The sequence below is a fragment of the Protomyctophum bolini genome (genome assembly GCF_963924005.1).
Source record: "Protomyctophum bolini genome assembly, chromosome: 9".
NCBI classification, from domain to species: Eukaryota; Metazoa; Chordata; class Actinopteri; order Myctophiformes; family Myctophidae; genus Protomyctophum; species Protomyctophum bolini.
In genome coordinates, this window is record NC_137870.1 from 35,349,044 (window position 1) to 35,362,559 (window position 13,516).

The window sequence follows — 13,516 nt, forward strand, 5'->3', positions numbered from 1 at the left end:
TTTTTGTCCCCCTCAGCAATAGTGTATATACTTTCGTTTTTTTTTGGTTGTTGTTGTTTTTTTTGTCTGTCTTTTTCTGCCCACTCTTTTCTTTTTGTCCTCCTGAAATGTTACAATCCGAAGTGATATTGCCCTGTTTGTCCCTGTTTAAGTGTGGACTTGATGTCATGAAAAAGGACTATACAGAGACATTGGAGTTGGAGCCACATGGAGGGGGGATGAGGGAGGGAAGAGGGGTGGGGAAAAAAGAAATCTTGGGAATTGCTCGTGTGTCATACGTGACCTGTATATGTATCTGTATATGTATCTGTATATCTATCTTTCCAAATAAAACAAATATTATAAAAAAAAAAAAAAATCTCATTATCATACCATAGTTTTGTTCTTGTTTATATTCCATCCACACTTTGTTGTTTGTTTGTTTGAAATTTAGGAATACCCTGTGTCTGGGAGTTCTGTGTCCTTGTTCTCACTCTGTGTTTGTCTCTCTCCTATCTCTCTGCAGGAACCTCCAGTCAATCACCTACTGCCAATCATCCAGTTGTCTGGTTAAATTAAATTTCATTTCATTTCATTTTTTTTATTACAAAAAACTTGACTTTAAGAGAGTGTGCAAATGTACATTTTGTATACAATAAAGCAGGGGTTCTCAACCTGTGGGTCGCGACCCCTGGGGGGGGGGTACCCAAATTATTAAAAAATAAATAAATAAAAATTGCAACTGAATGGCCGGAAGCACTGAGAAAACTGTTGCACCTTTCTTCGTCCTTTTTTTCTTCAAACTTGACTACGGTAGCGGTGGTCTCAAAAACATAAGGGAAACTTTGACAGGAAAAGACTCGCTCACCGTATAGAAAAATAAGTAAAAGTCCTTAGACTGAGACTTAGAAAAATATTTCATGCTCTGTGCTCATGGTGCTCTGTGCTCATGGTGCAATTAAAAAGCAAACGTTTCGGTCCTCAGACCTTCGTCAGTGCTATGGTTTTTCACAGACAAAGAACTTACTCTTAAAGAGCTCCAAAATAATACAGACGGAAAAATCAGAAAAAAGCAGCAGCGTGCCTTAAGGGTCCATTTTATTCCATTTGTACACTCTCGGGCCATGTTTATGTCATAACAATCGGAACAGAAAACGACGGTATCCCCATAGCGCATAGTGGTTCCCAAACTTGTCATGGCGAGACAATTAAGAGACTAGTGAAAATAGCACATCTACAAGTGCATAACGGGGTAGCTTGTATATCAGCTATTTTGGTCTGTGACCCACAAGGGGGGTATACGTTAGTCAGACATACGTTTATACGGTTAAGACTCGCCTGTGGTTCCGACATGCGTTGCCGGATAAGGCACATATGTGGCGGGTTAAGAGTAAGACTCCGATATGCGTTGCATGCGGTTAGAGTTAGGTTAGGGGTTTGGGTATAGGGTGTCGGACTATTGCGTCTCGGACCGTTAGTACTTCGGAGCAAAGATATGCACCCGACCCACAAATGGGTCCCGACCCACTGTTTTGGAAACGTAAGTAACGTAAGTGCCCTAGGGCCTATAGGGATCATGAAAAGAGAACCGTTAAGGAATTGGAAGGTTAAGAGGCTATCATTAAGGAACCGGAATCATTAATCCTAAAGGTTCCCAAACAGAGTGAGGCAGTGTAGTGCCATAGGGTATACCACCGCAGCCTGGTGCTGTCCGTTATGGCCTCTATTAACTTGCGTTGATGAGATAACGTTGGCAGAATACAAAATGAAGCACACAGCCCTCGGTTCACGGCGCCTTGTGCAATTACCTTGGCTCTCATGTCAAAGCGCAAGCAACATAAGGTACCATAATAATACAGTGAGGACTCCAATTAGCTGTGTGCACTGTGCAGCACAACAATACAATTCACACCATGCATGTGAATCCACCGAGGAGTTCACACATGGAATTAACGTCTCTTTAATGGAGTCTGTAAGAGACAAGGCCGTATAGGAACTGCTGGCAGTGGCACTACAAATGTGTTGACATACAAAGTAAGTAAGTGACAGATGTGTACCGCATAAGTCAAGGCACATGTGTAAACAAGTGCCATGGCTTTTGGCCAAATGAGGCACGAGTATAGTGCCTGTTCAAAGTGCCTGTTATCTCTGCTTGCACTTTGCAGCTATATGTTTTGTACACATGTTCAGGTACAAACTTCTGTTCAACTGAGATTTCAGATATGGTCCATAGATTGTGTGTAGAGTCAAGACTGTAAGACACATGGGTAAACAGTTACTAAACACAACTTAGTAGCTTTTGGCCAAACGAGGCATTGTTCAAAGTTTTCATTTTCAAGCGATTGCTGTAGCCCCCCCCCCCCCCCCCCCCCTTTGGCCAATTGGAGTAGAGTACAGTAGAGGGACCCTCTACGGACCCCCACACGGTCGCCGGAAACCGCGTCCGGCCCCCTGGGCTCGTTCCTAGGGGTCTGGATGTTCTGGGGACCCCCCGGGGACCCTCACACTCTGTCATTTCTCGACCGTTTCGGACACGGGGCAGTTCGCTGGAACTGGGCCGGTACCCTGATCGCATTCAGGGGACCCCCCACACGGAGTTGCATCACTCACTTCACACGGGTGTGATTTTTAAATATTGGTCCAAAGTTTGTGTAAGGGTCACAGTTAGGGTTAGGTCCACATACCACATTTGTTCCTCGTGAGGAGACGAATTTCTCATGCTCATTCCAGGCTATTCTCTCCTGCTGTCCTGACGTGCGTCGCTGATGCTGCCTCCCTGCCTTGCTTGCTAACATGCTGCTCAAGAAGTTTTGCTAATCATCTCCCCAGTCCCCAGCATATATTCTAAATTGAAAAGTGTTGTCTGACTGAACTAGGGTCCGTGCTTACTCTGCTTACTGATTATGCACTCGTAAGTCGCTCTGGGAAAGAGCAGCTGCTAAAAGCTTAAACTGTAAACTATGAACATCAAGAGCACACATCTCTCTCTGCCACATTACCAGGCTCTCAGCTTTTCAGAATCAGCCGCTATAACAGAATCAGCGCCATTGAGTGCATGCAAATTTGGGGCGAGATTAAGAAAAGGCTTAATCCCTCTCCAACACACCCTCTCATACATTACATTGAAAATAGAATTACACTAAATTCCCACCAGCAGCAGTATGCCGCTTCCACCTTTCTGATGAAGTTCCATGCATTGTCAAAAAGGCACAGGGAAAGCAAAGAGACTGAGAAAAGTTCACAGCTGCCGCTGTGCAATGGGACAAAGCAGCAGGGTGCCACAAGTGTGCTGTGGTCTGAAATAATCGTGGACTTGATGTACACGCGCGCACACACAATAAAGGTCCACAATACCTTCGGTTCGGGGGTGTTTCAGATGCCATTTTCACGCCCATTTAGAGGCAAAACTTTGTGTGGCTACAGCTACTGTTGGTATGAATTTGGTGCCTCCTTTATCCCCAGGTAGTGTGGGGCACATGAGAGCTGCGAGGCACCAACATGTCCTGTATTTATTTAAGTTTGTTGGAGTGCTAGTTGAGGGATGAGAGGACATGACATGACAAGATTTCAGTGCAGTTGCTTCTGGTCTTGATGTAGTGTTTGAGTGGTTTGTAGAGCATAGATCTATATGTTTTGTTGATGTTGTAAGTGTATTGTTCTGTGTCGACATGTTTAATGTATTGTTTTGTCTATGTACTGTATTCATTGTGTTGTGCCCGAGGACATTGTGTTGTGCCCGAGGAGATGATACATCTCAAAGGGCTATCCTCTAAAAATTCAATATATATATATATATATATATATATATAAGATAAGGCGGGCAGAGAGAGAGGGGGGAGGAGGGGGGGGTAGAGAGTGAGAGAGAAATTTTCAAGTGTGCTAACTGCAGTGTTAAAGAGTTGCTGGCCAAATGAATTTGGATTGGACAATATAAATCGTGTTGAGGGGAAAGTTATCCAAGCAAAGGAGAGCGACTGTAGCATTGATGAACTGTGCCATTCCAATCCATTCTGCTCATTGGCTCCGGGCCGGCAGAGTAATTATGTGTCTCAGAGAATACATCATAGGGGAAATGGGAAGTTAACGATACACAAGGACTAACTTACTGTTAATTCCTGCACCTGTTCAGTGGTACCGTTTTATGGAAAACGTTCTTGAACTTTGTCCGTCACAGCTGAGCGACTGCTTTGTTTATTTATTTTTTATCATAATTTATTTTGAGGGTTTTCTCTTTTTTTTACATAGACACAAGGACAACACAATACAAGACACATCACAATACAAGACAGTTACTTAAAAAATACTAACAACAATGTGTATAAAAACAACAATGAAGTGAAATGCATGTGTGCAAGTGAAGGTGGGTTCCGTCCTACATAGAATCACTTTTCGATATAATCCACGAATCTACTAATATATCTGCCCTATTTTGTGTTTCGTCTCTCCAGTGGTAATAGTGACATTATTTGGGCCGTCCGCATATGTTCTGAAGGTATATCATCTTCCATAAAATTAAGATACATTTCTTTGCCAAGAATCTAAATAGATAGAGCAGAGCTCATATTTACATTTGGGTCTGCCCCCAAGAGATATATTGCTTTGTTTATTTCGATGTTCCACCTGTTGTGTAGTTCTTCTCCAGAGCTCATTATTTTTATTAGACACTATGGTACCGTACTACACTGCCCATAGAAACCTTTTTCTTTTGGTGAACTGGAAGTCAGAGAAGGCAGTTGAAGCCGTCAATTAAATACAGTGTTTACATGTACAAATACGGAACTGGGAGGAAATTGATGCTATGAATCAGAAAATACCGCGCCGGCCCCAACGTTTCATTTGGCTTTCTTGACTTGACACTGATAGGAAAGACAAGGTGAGAGAGATGCCAAAGTGTCAAAACAAGGTGGGAAGAGGAGAATTATGGCCGCGAGTGTGGAGCTGAGAGTCAGCTGATGCTGACATCCCCAAGGTGAACAGCAAGTAAGTAAATAGCTTAGTGGGACGATGAAAATAGTCACTCCGGAGATGCCATGGCTCCATTCATTATGCCGGTAATTCCAAGTGCAGGTCAGTATTTAGGGCCGTAAGTCAATTTATATGCCGTTCGTGGCGATATAAATCGCATGATATGTCTATTTCAATTTATTTATAGCTTATACATTATTCATACCTGACCAGCCCAGGTGCAACATTTCTATATGCTGTTATCTTAATTGAATTTGTGTTATCCGACTATAATCCTGAAGGATATACGTGCTTATCAAGATCTTTGTTGATCAAATAGGCCTATATATTCCCTCCTTGGCTCCATTACACTTCTACTACCATTACTACTACTTCTCTACCCGAACCTGTATTTGTGTTTAATCGTCACCACGATGCTCTCTCAGGATCATTAAACGTCTATCTCTATCTATTAAAGGTTTCATGACGGAAACGGAACCTGCCATATGGCTCACTGTTGTGTGTTTTTCAGTTAAAACCTTTTAGCATGCACGCTCAACTATGTAATATCCGCCCATCTCCATATCCGTCCATCCGGCCGTCCTGTCCATCCGTCCGTCCATACAGTACCTGCTGGGCAAGCTTACGCAGCTCTAAAGCCCTTGTTTTGCTTCAGTGAGCGGAGGTCGAGGCAGGGCAGATTTAATCACACTTGAATCTACAGAGATCAACAATGACAGTTCATCCTATAGAATCGCTACATGACCAAGTCCAACTTAAACAATGGATTGGCATTAATCTAATGCTCTAACGTTCTCTCCTATAGAGCGTCGCAGTCCCGCCCCCTACCAGGGCCCAGGAAATTATTCTCTGTTCATTTTCCTCATAGACTTTTCAGAAAGTATTTATTTAAAGACGGTTACGCCGCGGACAAAGCCAACTCTTGTCGTGACAAATCATGACAATAAACACAATGTTTTGGGCCAAACAAAGAATTAGAAAGTAGAAAAAAACGGCAGGTTACAACACTTTTTTGTTGTTTTTCTTCTTTGTAATTCATATGTATTCCCCAACCTTAAAATACGTAACAAATTGCATCCCGTATCAGTTTATTATTCAAGTGGTTTGTTTTCGTGTGTCTGGTTTGAAGATGCTGTTTGAGATGCATGCGACGAGCCGAGGGCTTCATAGAATCATAATTTTATTACATAACTCCAGGTGAATCCAATTTTAAGGTAGCATATCTTCTCACAAATTTGTTTGGCTTGGTGCTGCAAGGAGCAGCACTGGGTTTTTTTGTCGGTTGTCATCCATTAACGCCCCCTTCTGTTACTCTCAATTTTCTTACTTACAGTCTATCCCATAAAACTGTTTCTTTAATAAATCTGACCACAGTGCCTCTCCCTGTGTTATCCTCTGCTGCACCAATTTACTTTTTAAAAGTGATTTATTCAACTCCCACCTCCCTTAGCTCTTCCACCATTACTCTCTCTTTCTCTTTGATATGGTCTACAGTCCATAATGGCATGCTCCACAGACTCCTCCTCCTGGCAGCGTTCACATATAGGCCTGTAGGATGTTTGCCCATCACCTTCAATGTTTTATTTAATGCACTGTGTCCCAACTTTAGCCGTGTTATTATTACTTCCTCTCTTCTACTTCCATTACTGCTCTTTCTACTTCCACCCACTTTACTTTGAATATTGTAATAATGCCTTCCTTTTCCTTCTCCATCCCATCTTTGCTGCCATTCTTCCATCACCTTCTTCCATATCACTGATTTAGCCTCTGCTTTATTGATCTCCACCTCTATTTTCTCACTTACTAGTGCTTCCTTGGCTAACACATCCACCGTTTCATTACCCACATGAATTGCACTCCCACTCCCTTTTGGATCAGATTATTGTGCACGTGAAGCACTCGATACATTAAATCTTCTCTGCACTTTGAAATTACATCAAGCTTTTTAGTATTCAGCTCGAATCGGAGCACACCACCACCTTTTCTGGTCTTGCCTCCTCCACCCACTGTAAAGCCATTAGTATACGGCATACATTTCTACTTATATACTCCCAATTTGTCTGGTGCCTGTCTATATATTGCACAGTTTAACCTAGGAACTATAAAGGCTGCCCCTGTTCTTCCCGTACTCTGGATCTACTAACTTCTAATATATAAAAATCAACCTTTGGTGTCGCATACACCCAGCTACTTCAGGGATCACTGCTGTTGGACTGTACTCGTCTACATTCACACCCATTGCTTGAGCTAACTCATTCGCCACCCACCCAAAGCTACTATTCTGGGCCCTTCTGTATTCCCAGCATGGTTGCATAACTCCCTTCACTGGGTGAATATTATCGTGCCCCTTAATGTGTGTCCAATAATTTGCCACAAGGTGTCTTCTCCTTATCTCTAATGGCATTTCCCTTGTTGTAATGCACATGTGGGAGATGTGCTGACAGCCCCACAACATATTTGAAGTGCTTGCGCTTGAACTACATTAAGGTTTTCTAAGTGTGTTTTAATTGGCGGCAACCCGGAAGTGGATCAGTGCTCGATACATAAACCTGCTTGCCGTCGCAGCACTTTCTACTACGGCAGAACCTACACTTACACGTAGTGTCTAGACTACAACGCCATGCCATAACCATGTTTATTGAAATTATAGCTGTCATACATTTACACCGATTGCTCCATCACCTCTCTTATGCTGTGTAATGTGTTGGCATGCTCAGAATGAAGAAATAACACTAATACCATGTCATATTTACCATGTTTTTTAAAACGTTTTTTTTCTAATAACACAGCTTAATGCTCCAGCACCTTCCTCTTTCCACTACTGATCCGATTCCAGCGCATGTTAAATAATTAAGCAATAGCCTATCGGCAAGTTAGCTGACGCGCGACGGGGTGTTTAAATATAATAATGTGTATATGTTTCACACATGCTGCATAGACACATCACCATGGGAACAAAAAATGAATGGGAACCCGTAGCAGACGGCTGTTTGCGTAAGGATTTTGCCACCCACGGCGATTGTGCCATAGCCACCGTAGTTCCGCCTAGCGGAGCCGTCCTGAAAACAGTCGTTGCTTAAAGTCTCTGTTATATGTAGGTAACAGTCGGGTTAACCCGAGTACGTGCCACTGCACATTGACCCACGTTGACCCGATATAGATTATTTATCGCGGGAGGACATATTGATATATATCGCAATATCGATATTTCAGCACACCCCTAGAGAACATGCAACCTCCACACAGAAAGGCCCTTTCGCCAACCCCGCCTCGGGTATGGGCACTGATGACGTGGAGGAGAGAACACTCCCCCAGCGCCCACAGCGTCCCCAGCGGGAATCGAACCCAGTCAAGACCTTCTAGCTGTGAGGCGACAGCACTACCGACTGTGCCACCGTGCCCCCCTATAAATAAACTCGACCTCGACCTTGAGGAGGTCTCCCGTACTACAGGTTGAGAATCACTGCTCTACACAGTATAGCCTACCACTACGCCCTACGGTGTGTACTCTGGTGGTGCACCAGAGTGGAGGAGTCAGATGAACAGACAGTTAAACACGTCCCTGCATGTATGTGTGCCTGACACACTTGATATTGCTATATTGGAGCATTTTGTTGGGGACCCACCGGAACTCGCTCAAGGACCCACTTTGGGAACCGCTGTAGCCTGCAAAACTCTCGGTTGGCCCGCTGCACTTGAACTGTGATATATTTGATTCAATCAATTTCAAATAAGGGTCAAGAAAAAGGTCACTTGTTATTAGTGTGAGTAGGTGGTTGTTATGTGGAATAAGGAATATATTATCCACCCACATGTCTTCCTTCATTAGTTTTGTTGTTAATGGGTTCCAAAGTGAGTTATTTTGAATAATTTATTGAAAAGTTCTTAAACTCTGGAGTGCTGCTGTTGCGCTGCAGTGAATCAAAGCAACTTTGTCTAAATTACATGCATGCTGATGTCCAATTATCAATGTCTGCTCGGAGATGTCTAATTTTCCTATTTCTTTTGACGATGTCTGTGACATTTCTGTTGCCTCTTTAGTATCCATGTTCTTTCAGTATAATACTGCACACTGGAACAGAGATCAACACATTATGCCCAGATGAATAAGAAGCTATACTTTAATATTTAAGCAGTTCCGCTTCACTGGGATTTATTATTATTGAATACCGTACTATATAATCTCCCATGTGTATACTTGAATTGCTTCTTATTTGCGTATGTTTGCACATTAGACTGCACCATCTACACTACAGCCTGATTGCTATAAAAGACACATCAACCATTTAGAACATTCAGGCATCAACTGATGGAGAGCACACGATTTGTCAAACGCTCTTTGTGTCTTTGTCAGATCGAGCAGCCAAGTGAGCCCCCCCCCACCCCCCACACACACACAAACGCACACACACACAGGTCAAGGAAGTAAGAATGAACAACATAATAGACAAAAACAAAGACGGAAAGAGATAGATATTGTGGTTCAGATGCCCTCTGGCACTGGAGGTTGAGGTTTAGACCTATATACCACAGTCTGGGCTGAGCTGTAATTGGAAGCTGGTGAGGTCTCACTTCTAAAAGTGTATGATGTCGTAATAAGCAACTTCTGACGAACACTTTGATGGAAAGAAGAGGTGAACAGAGACGTTAAGAGGAAAAGTAAAGACCACTCAACACTAGATTATGAATAGGGAACAGAGGAGCGCCGCTTGGGTACACACACTAAACAATTAAAGATGGAGTGCCGTAATTTTCTTCCACCCTTAAACATGATCATCAGGTGTTGTTATATAAGGTTGTCGTATTTAAAAATATATATAATGGGGGAGGTGCATGTGCAATAGTAATACGTCACACTATCAGTGTTTATATCATTGGCCCGTTTGACTGTCAAGGGTTCAGCCTCCAGGAAGAAACCCTAAATACAAAGTTATTACACCATTGCACACTCCAGGGTGTCTAATGAAGTACTTTCACCTCATAGACACATGAAAAACTGGAAAAATAAAAACATTGTGGCACTCCATCTTTGAAGCTAAATAAATACAGCTGGAAGGTGCTCTTTAATGGTAGGAGGGATGAGTCTATCAACTTAGAAAAAAATAAAAAAGAAACAAGGCACTGTTCCAGTTACAGAAAAAAATTGCTTTGTTTATCCTTTCAAGGTTGAGCACATAAAAACGCTGTGTTTCGCCGACATAATGGCCTTCACGACAGAGTGAAAACAAAGCTCCAAAGCCTTAGTGGCTTAGTGCTTATGAGCACTAAATTAAGCGTCATTAGAAGAGGCAGAGGAACAACAACAACAACAGGGTTAGCCAGTGGGTTGCCCAGAGAATGCAGCTTCTATACCCATTACTGTCATCAATATTAATGTTAGCACCTGTTCTGACATTCCATATGTTGATCCATCCCCATCCTTCCTCTTCGATGTCTCCATTTTGACTGATACCTGTCCATTTAAACTCTAGACAGGCCTGCCCCAAAGGTATTAGTAATTAGTGCAGCCGTGTCCGGCAGCCGGCGAAAACTAGAGTTCTCAACAGGCCCGAAAATTAAGGACTGGCCCTCATCAAACCCTGTACACTCAAGAGAATGTACCCGCTAGCCACCCTTAGATCTCCATATATGGAGCTGACCTGTTCTGACATTCAATATATTGATCTGACCTCATCAACCCTGTACACTCAAGACATGCTCCTTATATGGCCAGTACAGAATTCATTCCATGTTGATCTGACCCCCCATACCATAGCGCCAGCACTCGCCCAGCACTGGCGGATGCGTGCATGCAATCTCTGTGAGGTCGCTTCTCGCCCTCAGAGCGTCTTACTGGTTGTATAACTGTAACTCTGTACTTTTTGTAATGACATAATTTATCATTGTATCAATCAAAGATGATTTGCCTGTTTTTGAATATATTGCAAATTTGCAATTATACAGCCGATGTGTCCTGATTTTGAACCCCTTTCAAAATGGCATAAGCCTATACATATTTTGTCCATGTACAGGCAAAAGCCCTTAGGCGTCTTACTGGTATGGTTATGGCTGAGTCATGGTGACATGAGTGTGAAGTGAAGTTAGCATTTCTGTAGACATTCACGGAACATAATATGAGAGCTTTTAAAACGGGGAAATATTTAAATTAATTAATTATTACTTGTGCAAGTAGAGTGAGCAAGTACTGCGATCGGCTGGGTATGTATGTGTACAGTATGTCGGTGTTGTCCACCGGCCAATAAGGGACCACCATTGTTGATGACGTAACTAACGTTTGGTGATCGGCTGGGTATGTATGTATGTATGTATGTATGTACTGTGCATGCATGCATGCATGCATGTATGCATGTACGGTATGTATGTCGGGTTAAAAATGGTGGTCCCTTATTGGCTGTTGATGGTGACATAACTATGGTACGTTTCAAGGTTGGTATAAGGTCAATAAGGGGCAGTAGGCCTACTTGCGCACTCTGCTTGCAGAGTGCATTAATAGTATCAGTATCATAGTATCACGTTATCACGTTGAAAATAACGTTTGAGAAATAACGAGCGGATTGAGCAGATTCAAGACATCGTCACGTATAATGGCAGGCTCGCGAACAACAAAACAGTGATGAAAGATTCACAAATTCAAATGATTGAAATTAAATTCCATGAAATACAGGCTGAAGCGAATGTGGAAAGAGAACAACAGAGAGGAAAAAGACAAGAACTTTGTCATTTATTCAATACAGACATTGAGGCCATATTATGCAGTCAATGGAGATATCAGGGATGACCGTACCCTGCAATAATTAATTAGCATCACAGAGGGCACATCTGTCACGCTTTGTGCCCGATTATTTGGGAACAGGCAGATTGGGACATTTCTGTTGTTATTGGTGTCTGGCTCCACTTTGGTTTGGCAGCAAGATATTGTATCAGATGAAGCAGTGGAGATAATGTCGGGGGATGTTCGTGTAGATCACGAATTCAATGAATTCAATGAAATAGTGCCTGTCTTGAATACAGTTCCAGGTTCAAACATATTTGACCATATTGATGGAGGAGCCAAATTCATATACCTGCTGTGATTTTCCGTTTTAAGCTAAATGGACGTGTAATGTTGGGGTGCATACGTTGGTTAGACATACCAACAGTCCAACAGGCATTAGTTCGATGACAATCACCCAAGCATGAATGAGGCTTTACAATGAAGATTATTGCCGCTAAAGCATTATCACCACAGAAGCCAGGGCATCCTGATAGCTGGATGCTTATAGGACGCTGGATGTGTAACTGACGTGATCTTGCGTTGTTTTCTGAAGTACCATAGACCAGGATCTCAGCAGTGAGTGGATTTATTCTGTACAAAAGACAACAAGGCAATCACCGCTCTGCTCTGACTTGTATACGTTTTCCACAATAGCATTTGCTGGAAATAAAGCAGATGCAGTACCATGAAAACACAGTATGTGTCTTAACAACTTTGGGTACATTTATGTATCAATATATTACACAATTATAAATGAAAATAATAAAATAATCTGCAGAACAAAATAGCACTATTAACTATGTTACAGATGCATACCACATGAGCGCTAATGCCTGACTATTATCCCCAGTTATCTCCCGATCGGCAGGAACATTTGTTGCATGTCACTCCCCTGCTATCCGTGTTTACTGTCTCCCTGCAATGCCAAACCGCCTGCATTGCTATGTCGGAAGCCCTGGAAAAGAGTAGTTAAGCGGTTCTCCCACCTCACTCACACTTCCGTTTCACCTTTGCAGTCACATAAATAAGTGCCTTATTACTAGTGTGAAATGTGAATCAATAAATCGTCTATAGCTTGCTGCTTGGCAGGAATTGAAATCCCAAAATATATTTTGAACATATTTCAAAATATTATTATTTTCGGTCAGAAACAAAAGTGACAGCTTCCTGTGCATCAAGGTTCAAGGTTCATTTTATAGGACCAGTGACCTAACATTAAGACCGACACCGAGAACAAAGGCCTGTACATTAAAAATACCTGTGACATAATCCGTGCATTTCTCAGGGGAAAAACGTCCTATTCAGGGCTCCATAAAGAATTGCCTATTGTCTATTTGCAGAGCCTCCTGCCCTTTACTGAGAGGCAGAGCCAATACCTTTTTTCTCTAATTAGTTACATGAGAATCCACTTCTGCAGCAGAATTGTTCATCTGGGAGTGAAGGTCACGGCTCCACACAATGGAATATATCCTACCACACTAATTGAAAATGGGGCGCCCGTTTATCCGTCCGCCTTCTCCTACCACTCTGTTTGTGCAAAGCTCTCCATGGACCATGCACAAATACTAATGCCATAGGAAATACAAAGGACTACATTGCATGCTTCCAACTAGCATATTTACCCCCCACACGCATGCACGCACGCACAATTTTCTTTGTGCAATTTATTTATGTCCACACAAAGAGAAATGCACAAGGACAGAAACATTATGGGTCGTGTTACAATCACAAACGTATGGCACATGTCTTGGATTCATGATACAACAACAACAATATCACTCCGCTTATAGCCATATTCATTCACACGACGGTGGTCAG